Here is a 13,015-nt window from a genome sequence, read left to right as displayed (position 1 = left end):
TCAAGTTATAAAAATACCATCGACAAAATTAATTCATAACCCACTTTGCTGATAATAATTTTAAAATCATAACGATTGACGATTGGTGAACTTTCAGTGTATAATAAGATGATAACTGTTACATAGGAAATTTATATTCAAGCGAATTTCAACCTAATAAACAATATTATGACTGCAGGATAGTGACATTAAGGTTGGTCACGAATGAATTTTTGTCGATAGGTAGTACTTTAGTATTATTGTTACTGATTATGTTATTATGTTCGTGATGTATTATAATGTAAATATATAAAAAGAATAAACCTCCATTTGACAGTTAAATCCATTTAAATAAGTTGCGTCAGTTGGTGCTGGGGCTGCTGCTTCGACTGCCGAAAACAGCAATCGTCTCAAATATGTCGGTCTCAGTGAGTCATATATATTTGTGACGTTTGGTGTGAAAAATCATTTATAGTACAGAATAAATAAATTTATTGAACATCCATTTAATAACATACTTATGCAAATTAAAACATTGATTTTTCAAACGGCGCTTTTTCCTTTTTTAGCCGACATCCTTCAAATTATTTCTCGCAAAAAAGCCTTTTACAAATATCCCTTCAATATTGCTAATGGGATCAGTTTTCATTAGTACGAACGGGACATAGAAATATATTTAAGTGTATTTTATAAACAAACGACGTTATGTTATTTCATCATAATAAATCACTACATAAAAAACAAAGTCCTTCGCCACGTCAGTCCGTCTGTGTGTACGCGAGAAACTCAAAACCGATTTTCATGCCGCTCTTACCATTGGATAGCGTGGTTCTTGAGGAAGATTTTAGTATTTTTTTTTTTAGAATTGTACTCATTTTTTATACATTAAGAACATTAACACAAGTAGGAAATAATTATTACTATGTAATATTATAAAATCATTCAGAAATATGAAAATACGTTTTTGTTTCTTTTTGAACTCATTAACTTGATTACACATTGCTGATGGCTTTAGACTACATGATTCCTGAATACTTTAATATATTTTTTTCTATTGACAGTACAGCTTCTGTCGGGTCAGCTAGTATACATTTCGTAGGTGTATCCATAGATTAAAGATTGGTCTCCTCTGCGCTCCAACTAGATACCACAGGCGTAGTTGCAAAGTGCGGAAACTAATACTACGCCCAAGTGGGCGTACTCGAGCCAGTCTCGAACAATGTGTGAGGTTGACGAGCACATGTTCTGTTGAACTTTGCTAATAATTGAAACTAAAATGCCGAGTTACGTAGTAAAATTTTGTAAAAATAATACTACTAGAAATAAGTAAGACACTGAGGTCATATATTATAAGTAAGTATTGTGTATTTTATTAATTTCAATTTAAAATAACACTAAGCGAAGATGCCATTGAGTGTCAAGATGCCACGCATACAAGCATTTAATAGTTGCCGTCAATGACGTTCTATACGTCATTGGTTGCCGTAATAAAAAAGCTATTGTGCTTAGGTAGTACGGTATCTAGTTGGAGTGCCGCGGAGACCAATCCTTTAATCTAAGGGTGCATCATAATTAATTTTACAAAGGTCAAAGAGTCGTTCGTGTCTTTTACGGATGCACGTAGACAAAAGTTAAGCTAGATATTTAAGTCTAGATTGGAATCTACAAAAACTCATTTAATTTTCCAGGGGTTTTGGTAATCCTACATTAGTCTCCTTTATCCTTTACTTGTTAGCTTTTGCGGTTGTAATTATCTGTACTGTAAATACATTTAATTAATTAACCGACTTCAAAAAGGAGAAAAGAGGAGGTTTAGCAAATCGATTGGTATATTTTCAGGTATGTACTCTGAGATTTATGATCCAATTTACGTAATTCTTCTTAAGTTCGATGGGGAATGTTTGCCATTTAGTCCCATAAAAATTTGACATAGTTTGGTCGAGTACTTTTGATTTAATGAACATTTTTTATGAATACTTTTGTTTACTGCCAAACCAAATGTAATAGCAGGTACCTACACTCGCCACGCGTGACTTTGAGTGGGATAGCTTAGTCTAGAACCAAAGAACCCAAGAGGACAAGCACCGACTTAAACCCTATCAAGGTAGCACATACAAATAATAGTATTTTATTAATATTAAGGGTATAAGATTAGCACAGGAGGTGTATTAAATTAAATCTCTATTAAGTTATTTTATACTTTTGAGTTTTTGAAGTCGGTTTTTATAAATGAAGTATTTTTTTTAAACACATCTTACTTCTGCATGATTGTGATCACGGTAAAATCTACTTTTGATAATTTCAGAAGTGAAACTTCTTTAGAATCGTTGTGATTTCAAACCGGATTCAATGGGAAAAACGACAGGTAAGAGACACAAATACAAAAATGTGTAGGATGAAGCCGGCAAAGAATGAGACAGAAATATGCATACTATTGAAGTGAAAACTTCTTTATCATCGTTGTGATTTGAAAGTAGATGAAACGAAAAAGCGACAGAAAAAGAGCAGTCACATCAATTCATAATATTTAACATGGGAGATAATGAGATAGGAAGCATAATACAATGTTTTGGTACCAGGCGATCATAGTTAAAGAAGAGATTGTCTTAAGTATGGCGCGAGTATACCTTAATATATTCTGACTCCAAGTGCACGACGTATTTACTACATACACACCAGGAGAACATATTATTATTTATATTAGTGGTGGTAGGAATGTCTTTCATAGCGGTTGAAATCATGTGTCATCCTAGCAACACGTACCAGGAATTCATATGCAGTTTAGAGGTTCATGCACCATGCAGGTGTCACTTCTGACATGTGGACTTTGTACGCACGCAAATGTTTTAAATAACAATGTGCTGTCGCTTATAATATTGAGTTTTCCTATTTGAATAAATATTAATTTTTGTAGCGAACGCAAATTTTTCAAGGAGATCTTAAGAAAAGAGCAAACTTCAGAATTTTTACATTATAAAAAAATATGTGTATATATATAGAAAAATACATTTTTTTTACAATATTGGTATTGCATGACAAAGAAGGCTTACTAATGTATATTAGTTTATATTATAGAGGATAATGATGTATGGTTCTTGTGCTAATAAAAATATAGTATTACGTTTTAAAAGATTGGCTGGGAGTTTCGCATCAGTTCTTGTCCTCATCTCAAAGAACTGATATAGCTTAATGACGTTTACCAAGTGTTGTTGCAATATATTATGTTATTTTCACTCCCTACGGAAAACAAATATATATTTTTTATGAAAATAAAGGACGAGACGAGCAGGACATTGACTAGGTAATTGATATGCCCTACCTTTTACAATGCAGTGCCGCTCAGGTTTCTCTATAAACCAAAAATACAGCGGCACTACAATTGCGCTCGTCACCTTGAGAGATAAGATGTTAAGTCTCATTTGCCCAGTAATTTCACGCCCGGCGCCGTTCAGACGGAAACATTGTAATGCTTACACATTACTGCTTCACGGCAGAAATAGGCGCCGTTGTGGTACCCATAATCTAGCCGGCTTCCTGTGCCAAGTAGCCTCCCACTGGTAGTATTTCTATTCTATTCATATAGATTTATTGTACTGAATTAGTCCTATAGTCACTTATAGTCCGGTCAATTTAGACAATTGAAATAAAGAAAATGACCATTTTTATAGAGAATTTTAAGATCTACAACTTTGCTCTGAAGTACTTTTTGATAAAACTTACCGTTTTCGAGAAAAATCCAAAAAACCTAAAATTTTAACCTTGGGCCCCGAATAAGTCCCTTAGCGCACATGGGACTGATTGGGACTTTTGACACTTTATTCCTTGTGGTAAACCTAAGGTCTCTACGGAAATTTGGCTCTGTGGGAATTTTCTTTATTTGATCACTATTTTTATGTCTAAATAAATTGACCGGACTATTATAACTTTTTTAAATACTTTGACTTAACCTTCGAAAATAGCTTTTTCGTTTCACCTTTGCCAAACACGAGACTAGGTACGAGTAATATGATATTAAACATTACAACAAAAATTGTATATTATGTAGACAAAACAAAATACTTATATCACTTACTAGATCTCTATAAAACAGATTTAGCAAATATTGAAAATAGTACGTATATTATTTTTAATTTTGTTTGGGTGTGAATTTAATTGCGAGTGGTTCGTTTAAAGAATAGTTAACTATGATCATTAGAATATTACAACTTATCGTACGTAGCCTGTAGGACTGGCAATATTTAATTAAAAGGCATATAAAGGCATTTATATTGTCAAAATTGAATCCTTTAGAATTCTTTTTGATGTCATTTCTAATAACTTCTAGATACAACTAGGTGCTCTGAGAGAGAAGAAGCGGCGCAAGAAACTCTCCCAGGATTCTTTTTTTGCGCTCTTTTCAATAAAAATAATCAATATGGTACAGTCATTTCTATCGCTATAAAATAATCACAATCTAGTCCCAGGCTGTCCGATCATTTAGATATTCAGCAGTGGAGTAATAGGATTTACGACAGAGCATTTTTTTTATAAAACATTTAAATTTATTTATAGATAATGCCTGAACAGTGGCTGGGACTTTATTATAGAAGTGTATACATTTACCCTTAAAGCTATTATGTATCTTATGAAGCCTACTAGAATTAGTTACAAGAGAATTAAATTAATGAAATTATAATGAATACAGTAAAAGTCCCCGTGATAACTATTAAAATGCCAATGAATAATAATGTGAGGGAGTTTTATGAACAAAGTTCAAGATGCTATGAAATAATTTCCCGCGAAATTTCAGATCAAATAACACCTTCACAGTAATTAAATTTAATTGGAAAATACTTTTAACGTCTCAAATAAGTTATTGCTCTGTTTACAATCCTTACACTTGACTTCAAATTTATCTCTAATAATAAAGCTATTGTTTTATGAATGTTAGATACCTCTGATTTACCCTCGCTTGCGAAATGCTTGAATAATGACTTTTATAAACAACATAGTACATAGGCACATAAGTGAATTTGCTAGAAACTATCGTAACCATAATATTAACACCAAGAACAGACATAAACTTGTAATGACTACTATTCAAAAATCGTAAAACAAAAGTATTACGATATTCAAAAAAATTTATAAAAAACGTTTGTGTGGTAAAGGTTATTATAACATAAATGACTTTCTTAATAATACCACAGAATGGAGCGACCGCCCTCAGGCTATTAAATAATAAGTTTAATTGTACGATATTACTTTGTAAACATATTTTTTATGAAAAAAAAAAGAGGTTGAGCTTTTTGCCTGTTGAGGCATTCTTTTTGGAATCCTTGGTAGTTTTTTGACTTTCAATAAGTGATGTCACATCCTATCTATATCTTTATATATATAAAAATGAATTGCTGTTCGTTAGTCTCGCTAAAACTTGAGAACGGCTGGACCGATTTGGCTAATTTTGGTCTTGAATTATTTGTGGAAGTCCAGGGAAGGTTTAATAGGAAAATGCTGCTAAATTAAATAAAAACAACTACAATTTTTTTTCCTTATGTGTCCATACATAATTTCTATGAGAGAATTAATTGACGCACGATTTGACAGTTCTGCTGTGAAAGAATTTCGTTACGACTGCAGGGTGCATATTTGACGAAGTAATTTTTGATGTTATGATAATATATTATTGAAAAATTCATATAAATACATTATTTTATTTATTATATAATAATAATAATAATATTGACACACTTTTTACACAAATTATCTTGCCCCAAGTTAAGCATATATAGCCTGTGTTATGGGTTACAAGACAATGATATATTTAATACAATATACTTACTTAAACATACATAAATTTATATAAACATACATAAATACATTTAAACATCCATGACTCGGAAACAAACATCCATATTCATCATATAAATGCTAAATACAGAACAACGTCTGTCGGGTCAGCTAGTTTTGAATAAAAATATTTGAATTTGAGTTTGAAATATCTTAATCAGTTCGGAAATTTTCGTAGTGTTACAATTTTTTTTTTGATAATAAAATAGAGTTCCTGTTTGTTATATTACATAACACTTCGACGATGTAGCGATTTTATTGCAGGCAATCACATTGCCTGTATCTAAAATTTGCGTGCGATCTCAAAACGTTGCGCTATTTTTCGTCGTCAATAGGCTTTTGTAATATTTATGGGACGTATTTGCTTATAATATTTGTATAGATAATAATTATCATACTTAATGAACAAATTGTAACTGCCGGAGACGGCAAGCGTCGCAAATATATTTTGTTTCAGTGAGTCATACATCTTTGTGCCGCTTGGAGTCGAGACACTTGGCTCGTGGGACCCAGAGGCGTGGAAAATGTTCAAAATACTATCTTTGCGCCTCAATAAGGCTACTGGAAACCCAAGCACTGCCAGTTATTTCGGTCAACGGATTAGCCTAGCTATCCAACGCGGTAATACTCCCAGTATTCTTCGCGTCCACGTAATGATAGTTTAAATTTTATGCAGCCATAGTATTGTAAATATAGATTTGTTTTATCCCAGAAATGAGGAAATGTGTAAGCATTACTGTGTTTCGGTCTGAATAGCGCCGTAGCTAGTGCAATTACTAGGCAAATGAGACTTAACATCTTTTGACTCAAGGTGACGAGCGATGTGTGCGAGTGCTGCTCAGAATTTTTGGGTCATTTCAAGAATCTTGAGCGGCACTGCATTGTAATGGACAGGGCGTATCAATTACCATCAGCTGATTCTATTATAAAAAATCTATGATATCGCACAAATTATCATGGAAATTTTTCATGTGGTGCCGTACCTTTTTTATTTTTTTTCGAAAGGAGGATAATTCATTTACGTATTTAGACCCCGAAACGGGGTCCAAATGTCGGGCTTGGGTAAACCTCTATGCGTCGGAACATGGAAATATTTTCCAGCGAAGCTAAGCGGGGCCCGTGGAAGATATATATTGTATCTCACAGGCAAGGGGCATCTCGAACCTCTGACCGATAGCTTGGTCGACTGGACTGGTGCCGTAGCGTATGAATCTATGACATCGCACAAGTGTACGAACAAACGTTGTGCTAGCATTCATAGTGTGGTCAGAAAACACACATTGAACAGGGGTGTTTCATACGTACGTATTTGCACCACAAGATGAATGAATGAAATGAATGAAAATTCTTTATTCCATCTTCTTCATATATATAAATTACGTGACACGTTGTTTGTCCGCGATGGACTCCTAAACTAATGAACAGATTTTAATGGGGATTACTTCATGGAGTGCAGTTTAGTCCAACTTGAGAGATAGGATAGTTTTTATTTCGATTTGGGACCCATAATTATTTTTATTTCCAATATTTGTTTTGTATGGACATATTTTCAGTGACAGAATTTATTGACGCATGGTTTGACAGTTCTGCTGTGAAACAATTTCATTATAGGTAACAACAGGGAGCAATGACGTTCTATACATAATATAGAACGTCATTGACAGGCAGCATATTTTACAAAATAATTCTTGGTGTTATGAAATATTATTGACAAATTCATAAAAAACAGTTACATTTATTATGCACAGAACAACATCTGTCCGGTCAGCTAGTTAAACATATCAAATAAGGTTACAATTTGTATGTACCTAAAAGTGTAGGAGATTTATTTATAACTTGAGATAAGGCAATAAATTAACATAATATGGGATATAATTTATTGAATTAGGTGGCATTTTGCATTTCGTCACTAGGACTCGTCTTCAATCAATTCGATACGTGTTTCGCCTCTACACGAGACATCCTTAGGAGATGTTTACTCGCCGAATTCTGGCAGGATTCTGGCTTGATTGAAGACGGAATTTATACTCAAGAAGGCTCACAACATTTGAATAATATATATATACAAGATTATTACTGTATCGATTTATTGATTAACCAAATCCAGTGCATCCATATCTCATTAAAACCAAGTTTATGTTAATAATTATTTATTTTGTTTTTGTGTTTTTCTCTTTCGAAGCCGTGTGGGCTCGGATACAATGTATCTACGGTGAGGAGCCGCGCCGGCCACCGTCCAACGGCGCGATGCGCATACACTTAATGTTCAATTAATATGAATTTAAACTATAGGTACATATAAACAAAATTATTAAACGTATAAATTTAATAAATATTATTTTTATTTATAAATGAACATTTGATTATTATCAGTTATATGGTGGTGATTCTAAAATTTAAAAATTTTAAAAATTCTGCGGTTCCACGCCGTTGCACGGTGTCCGGCGCCGCACCGTAGACATATTGTGTCGCAGCCCTATGCGATGCTTAGCCTTGCAGTGACAGATCGCAAGGTGCGGCGTCGTGTTTTCAGTTCGTCGCTGCATCGGAGTGTTGTGGCGGCATCCTAAGAGCGCTTACGCACTATGTCCGATACGGATCCGATCCGTACCCGTACCCGTCCGGAGTAGTTGTAGTACTATTTCTATGGTAGTTTACGCACTAGATCTGGCCTCATAAGATAGATAATAGCTTTAAAGGTAAATGTATACACTTTTATAATAAGTTTCCAGCCACTGTTCAGGCATTATCTATAAATAAATTTAAATGTTTTAATATATTTATGGCTCTGTCGTAAATCCTACTATTCCACAGGTGAATATCTAAGTGACCGCACAGCCTGGGGCTAGATTATGATTATTTTATAGCAATAGCAATGACAGTGCAATGTTTTTTTTTCTTAAAAAGAGCGCAAAAAAAAAGAATGCTGGGAGAGTTTCTCGCGCAGCTTCTTCTCTCTCACGCGCCATTTGTTTCCGAAGCGGTAGTAGTATCTAGTATATTAGAAATGACATCAAAAATAATTCTAAAGGAATCAATTTTGAGAAAATGCCTTCCGTCATCCTATTTCTTTCCGTCAACCGTTAGAAATAGTTCTACGACTAAACCAGACCGTGTTTTCACGGACACGGATCGGATTCGGATCGGACGTAGTGTGAAAGCGCTTTAAGTCTCTAATATATACACCACAAAATTATTTGCCCTGTGTCAATCAAACGTCATGAACACACTTTTGTGTTTACTTTGGAACAGTTTCTGCTAAAGCGATGGCTAACAAAATACTAATTTAACGTTGTTTTGGTACACTGAATATATTTATTTGGAAATGTGAAGGTATTTAAACATTACTTATATGTTTGTATAACGAGACGACAATCGTATCGACATATTTACATTGCTATGTTCGCTTGCAACGCTTCAGATATTGACGGACTGGTGCAGCAATGGTTATACAAAATGAAGGCAATACAATAATAATATTACCATCAAAAACATAACTTGCAAAAAAACCAAGTCTCACAACTTAGTTCTTCTATTCGTTTACTTTAACTACTGGTGCAAAATGAATGAAATTTGAAATTTTCCGTATTTCTACAATGTCAGCTTGGTTACTAAAAATTCAGGCTTATTTAGTTTTAACCAAACGAAAGAAGATCCAAATACATTAAAAATCTTCTAGTAAAAATCATCGCCTTATATTATTCCAATATTATCATATTCAAACAAAATATATTGTAAATCAATCAAATTCATGTCGGTCAAGGAAATGATAGTTATGAATGACAAAAGTTTTCTTTTCTTTTTATATCTACCGCCACTTCTAAAAGGGTTGAGCTTTACTGAGAAAAATTGGCAAGAAACTCATTGCCACTCTTTTGAATCAACATTTACAGTTCCATCTTTTTTCAAATTATTTCAATTACAATATACGCAAAGTAATGCAACAAAAATACTTAAACGTTAAATACTCAAAGCTATTTTTTATAATAATGAGGGATGAGACGAGCAGGATGTTCAGCTGATGGTAATTGATACGACCTGCCATTACAATGTAGTGCCGCTCAGGATTCTTGAAAATTCTAAAAACTCTCGTCTCCTTGAGACTTGAGAAGTTAAGTCTCGTTTGTCCAGTAATTTCACTAGCCGTAGCTTAGCGTAGCGCCGTAGCGACTTATCAGACCGAAACACAATAATGCTTACACATTACTGCTTCACGGCAGAAATATTTACCGTCTTGGTGCCCATAATCTAGCTGCCACCCTGTACATAGAAGCCTCCCACTAATAACTCTCCTGAGACGAGTAAGTAAAAAAAAAGTAAATCTGTTACGAGAACTCAATCATTTTGTTAAACAATTAAAAAAAATTAGTGTTCATTAGGATTATTATAAATTAAAACTATCATTACGGGGAAGTGTTAGAAGATTACAGACAGCATTTTGGCGTTGGGTAGCTATAGGCTGATCCATTGACCAAATTAGCTGTTACCTCTTGAATTTCCAGGAGGACAAACGTGCGTAAAGATCAGCGCCACCAAATTTTGAGTGTCTTACGAATTTTCGATCTGGTTACTTGTCCTGACGCGAGTTTAACATTTTCTACCCGTTCCAAGAAATGTGTTCATAGCCGCTAAAGAAGTTATCACTTCAATAATTGTAAAGTATTATTCACTTATTAACTTATTGAAAAAATTGGTTTGTTTTGTGTGGCAATGGCAAGTTTAAATCAAGTTTAATTATTTTTATTTGTTGTTAGTTTTAATTTTAGATCCGAGTTTCACTATTTTTTGTGCTTTGTGCTCATAGAGAATTAATAGTTTGTACAACTTCGTGTGACAGGACTGTGCGTTTGTAGCGCTCTCTGGGTTTCCACGGAAGACCAGCGTCGTGGATTCTTTCGAAACCACAACTATGCTGAGTTGGGGGCCCATTGGCGACGTCAATAAACATTTTTTCTTTCTTTCTTTCTTACTTTGCTGAAGTACACATTTGTAGTCAAAATAGTAAGCAAATAATCTCTTCATTACTGTCTCCTCTTATTCATACAAGTTTCAGAATACCTTTAAAATTGCCGCCTTTGATGATGTCTATTGAACTGAAAAACACTTTCCCGCTAATATTAAGGCTTGAAAAATACCCAATACTCACGCAATCTATGATGGTAAGGGTCAACCCGACTAACAGCCGTTTTCAATAACCTACCTATCCTCAGTTTAACTTATTAGAGGTAGACAAATCTATCGACATAAAGTATTGGACTATAACTATATTGGAAATAAGTATGGATAGATAAGATCTTGTCATTAAACGGTGACAGCAATGTATCCATAACTAGAGATACGTTATTGAAAATGGCCGTTAAAGGCCATGTCTTCTATACGTAACGATATAATAGCATTTTAATTAGTATGTATTTTCTTTGATTCACGCGAGTGTTACACATTTAAATAAAACACTTTTAAAGGATTAAAACGCGTGTTATTGTTACGGTTTTACATTAGAATATGTTTGCGTAAAAGTCACATTTTTATTTTAGTCTTGAAACGTCGGGTTAACTAACTGTTAATGTAAACACGCGTTTTAATCCTTTAAAAGTGTTTTATTTAAAAGTATATTAATTAAATAAAACACTTTTTAAAGAATTTAAAAGGGTGTAATTGTAACATTGCTACATTTTTACTATTATTTTAGTTAACCCGACATTTAAAGACGTTTCCAGATCTCGTTTTCAGGGAGGTCTCCGAGAGAGAGAGAGCAAACATTTACGCAAAAATGTAATATAAAAACACAGTTACACGCATTTTAATCCTTTAAAAGTGTTTTATTTAAATGTGTAACACTCTCGTTAATCAAAGAAATTCCTAGTATATTATAATATAAAAGCATAGTTTGTTAATTCAACTAGAAAAAAAGATTTAAAGTTACGTTAAAGTTAACGTTAAAGTTATTTTTAATAAGTCTTAAAACTGCACTATGTAATAAGCATCGTAAGGAACTATTTTTGGCTAGTGTAATATTTATCGTTTATCATAAACTAGCTGACCCGACAGACGTTGTTCTGTTCGTAAAAAATAACTCGGGTGGAATTTCGAGAGAAGATCCGTTCTTAGCTCACTTGTACTTGGTGAAAGGAATATTCTTACTAAATTTCTGGTCTCTAGGCCTTATGGTTCCAGAGATATCGTGATGAGTGACTATATACGTGGAAGTCTCTTAGAGATTCAATTAATAAAATTATGCTAATGCTGGACGACATGCTGCAAATTATTTTGTAAATAATAGTGGAAGTTATGTAGTTATTATGTTAATGGCATATACTTCTTCTTCTTGAGGTGCCATCTCCTACCGGAGGTTGGCTATCATTAGTGCTATTTTTATCTTTGACACAGCAGGTCGAAACATATGCTAAGGTTGAACCATGGCCGGAGATTCTTAAGCCACGAAGTACGCCTTCTTCCGTGTGGATGCTTTCCCTGGATTTGGAATGGCATTTACAACTAAATTAAATCTTATATATTTCTTGTGTGCGTGTGTATGTCACTGAACTCCTCCTAGACGGCTGGACCGATTTTGATGAAAATTTTTGTGTGAGTTCAAGGGGATTCGAGGATGGTTTAGATTCACAATTGAACTACCTCCTAAGCGGCTGGACCGATTTTGATGATATTTTTGTGTGTTCCAGTGAATTTGAGATTGGTGTGTGTCTTCAGGTGAATTCGAGAATGGCTTAGATTCACAATTAAACTACCTCCTAAGCGGCTGGACCGATTTTGATGATTATCTTGTTTGTTTCAGTGAATTTGTTAGATTCTCAATTCCGTCTATATGATATAATTCTCCTGCTCATGTGTATGTTAGTGAACTCCTCATAAAGGCTGGACCGATTTTTCAAATTTAAGACGTGTGTACAGGAACGTCTGTTGGGTCCACTAGTAATCTTATATTATTCTTTCATTATAAATTGAACATTTATATGAGCTTTTAATTGGCCTCTAGTTTAACGGTATTTTTGTTAATTTGTAGTTTATTGGTGTAAGTTAATCTGTTAAAAAATATAAAATAAAATATTCCTTAAATCTGAAAACAAAATAGACTTCCACGGTCTACTCTGTTCAAGAGAAATTCTAAATAACGGAAACAGATAGTGCTCATAGTTCATTCGAGTTTAAAACTAACATGTTGGATAACAGACGCGTTGGTTTCATAAAGTTA

This window comes from Leptidea sinapis, chromosome 1, assembly GCF_905404315.1.
Source record: "Leptidea sinapis chromosome 1, ilLepSina1.1, whole genome shotgun sequence".
NCBI classification, from domain to species: Eukaryota; Metazoa; Arthropoda; class Insecta; order Lepidoptera; family Pieridae; genus Leptidea; species Leptidea sinapis.
The sequence above is the reverse complement of the archived record's forward strand: the minus strand, read 5'-3'. Positions refer to the sequence as shown.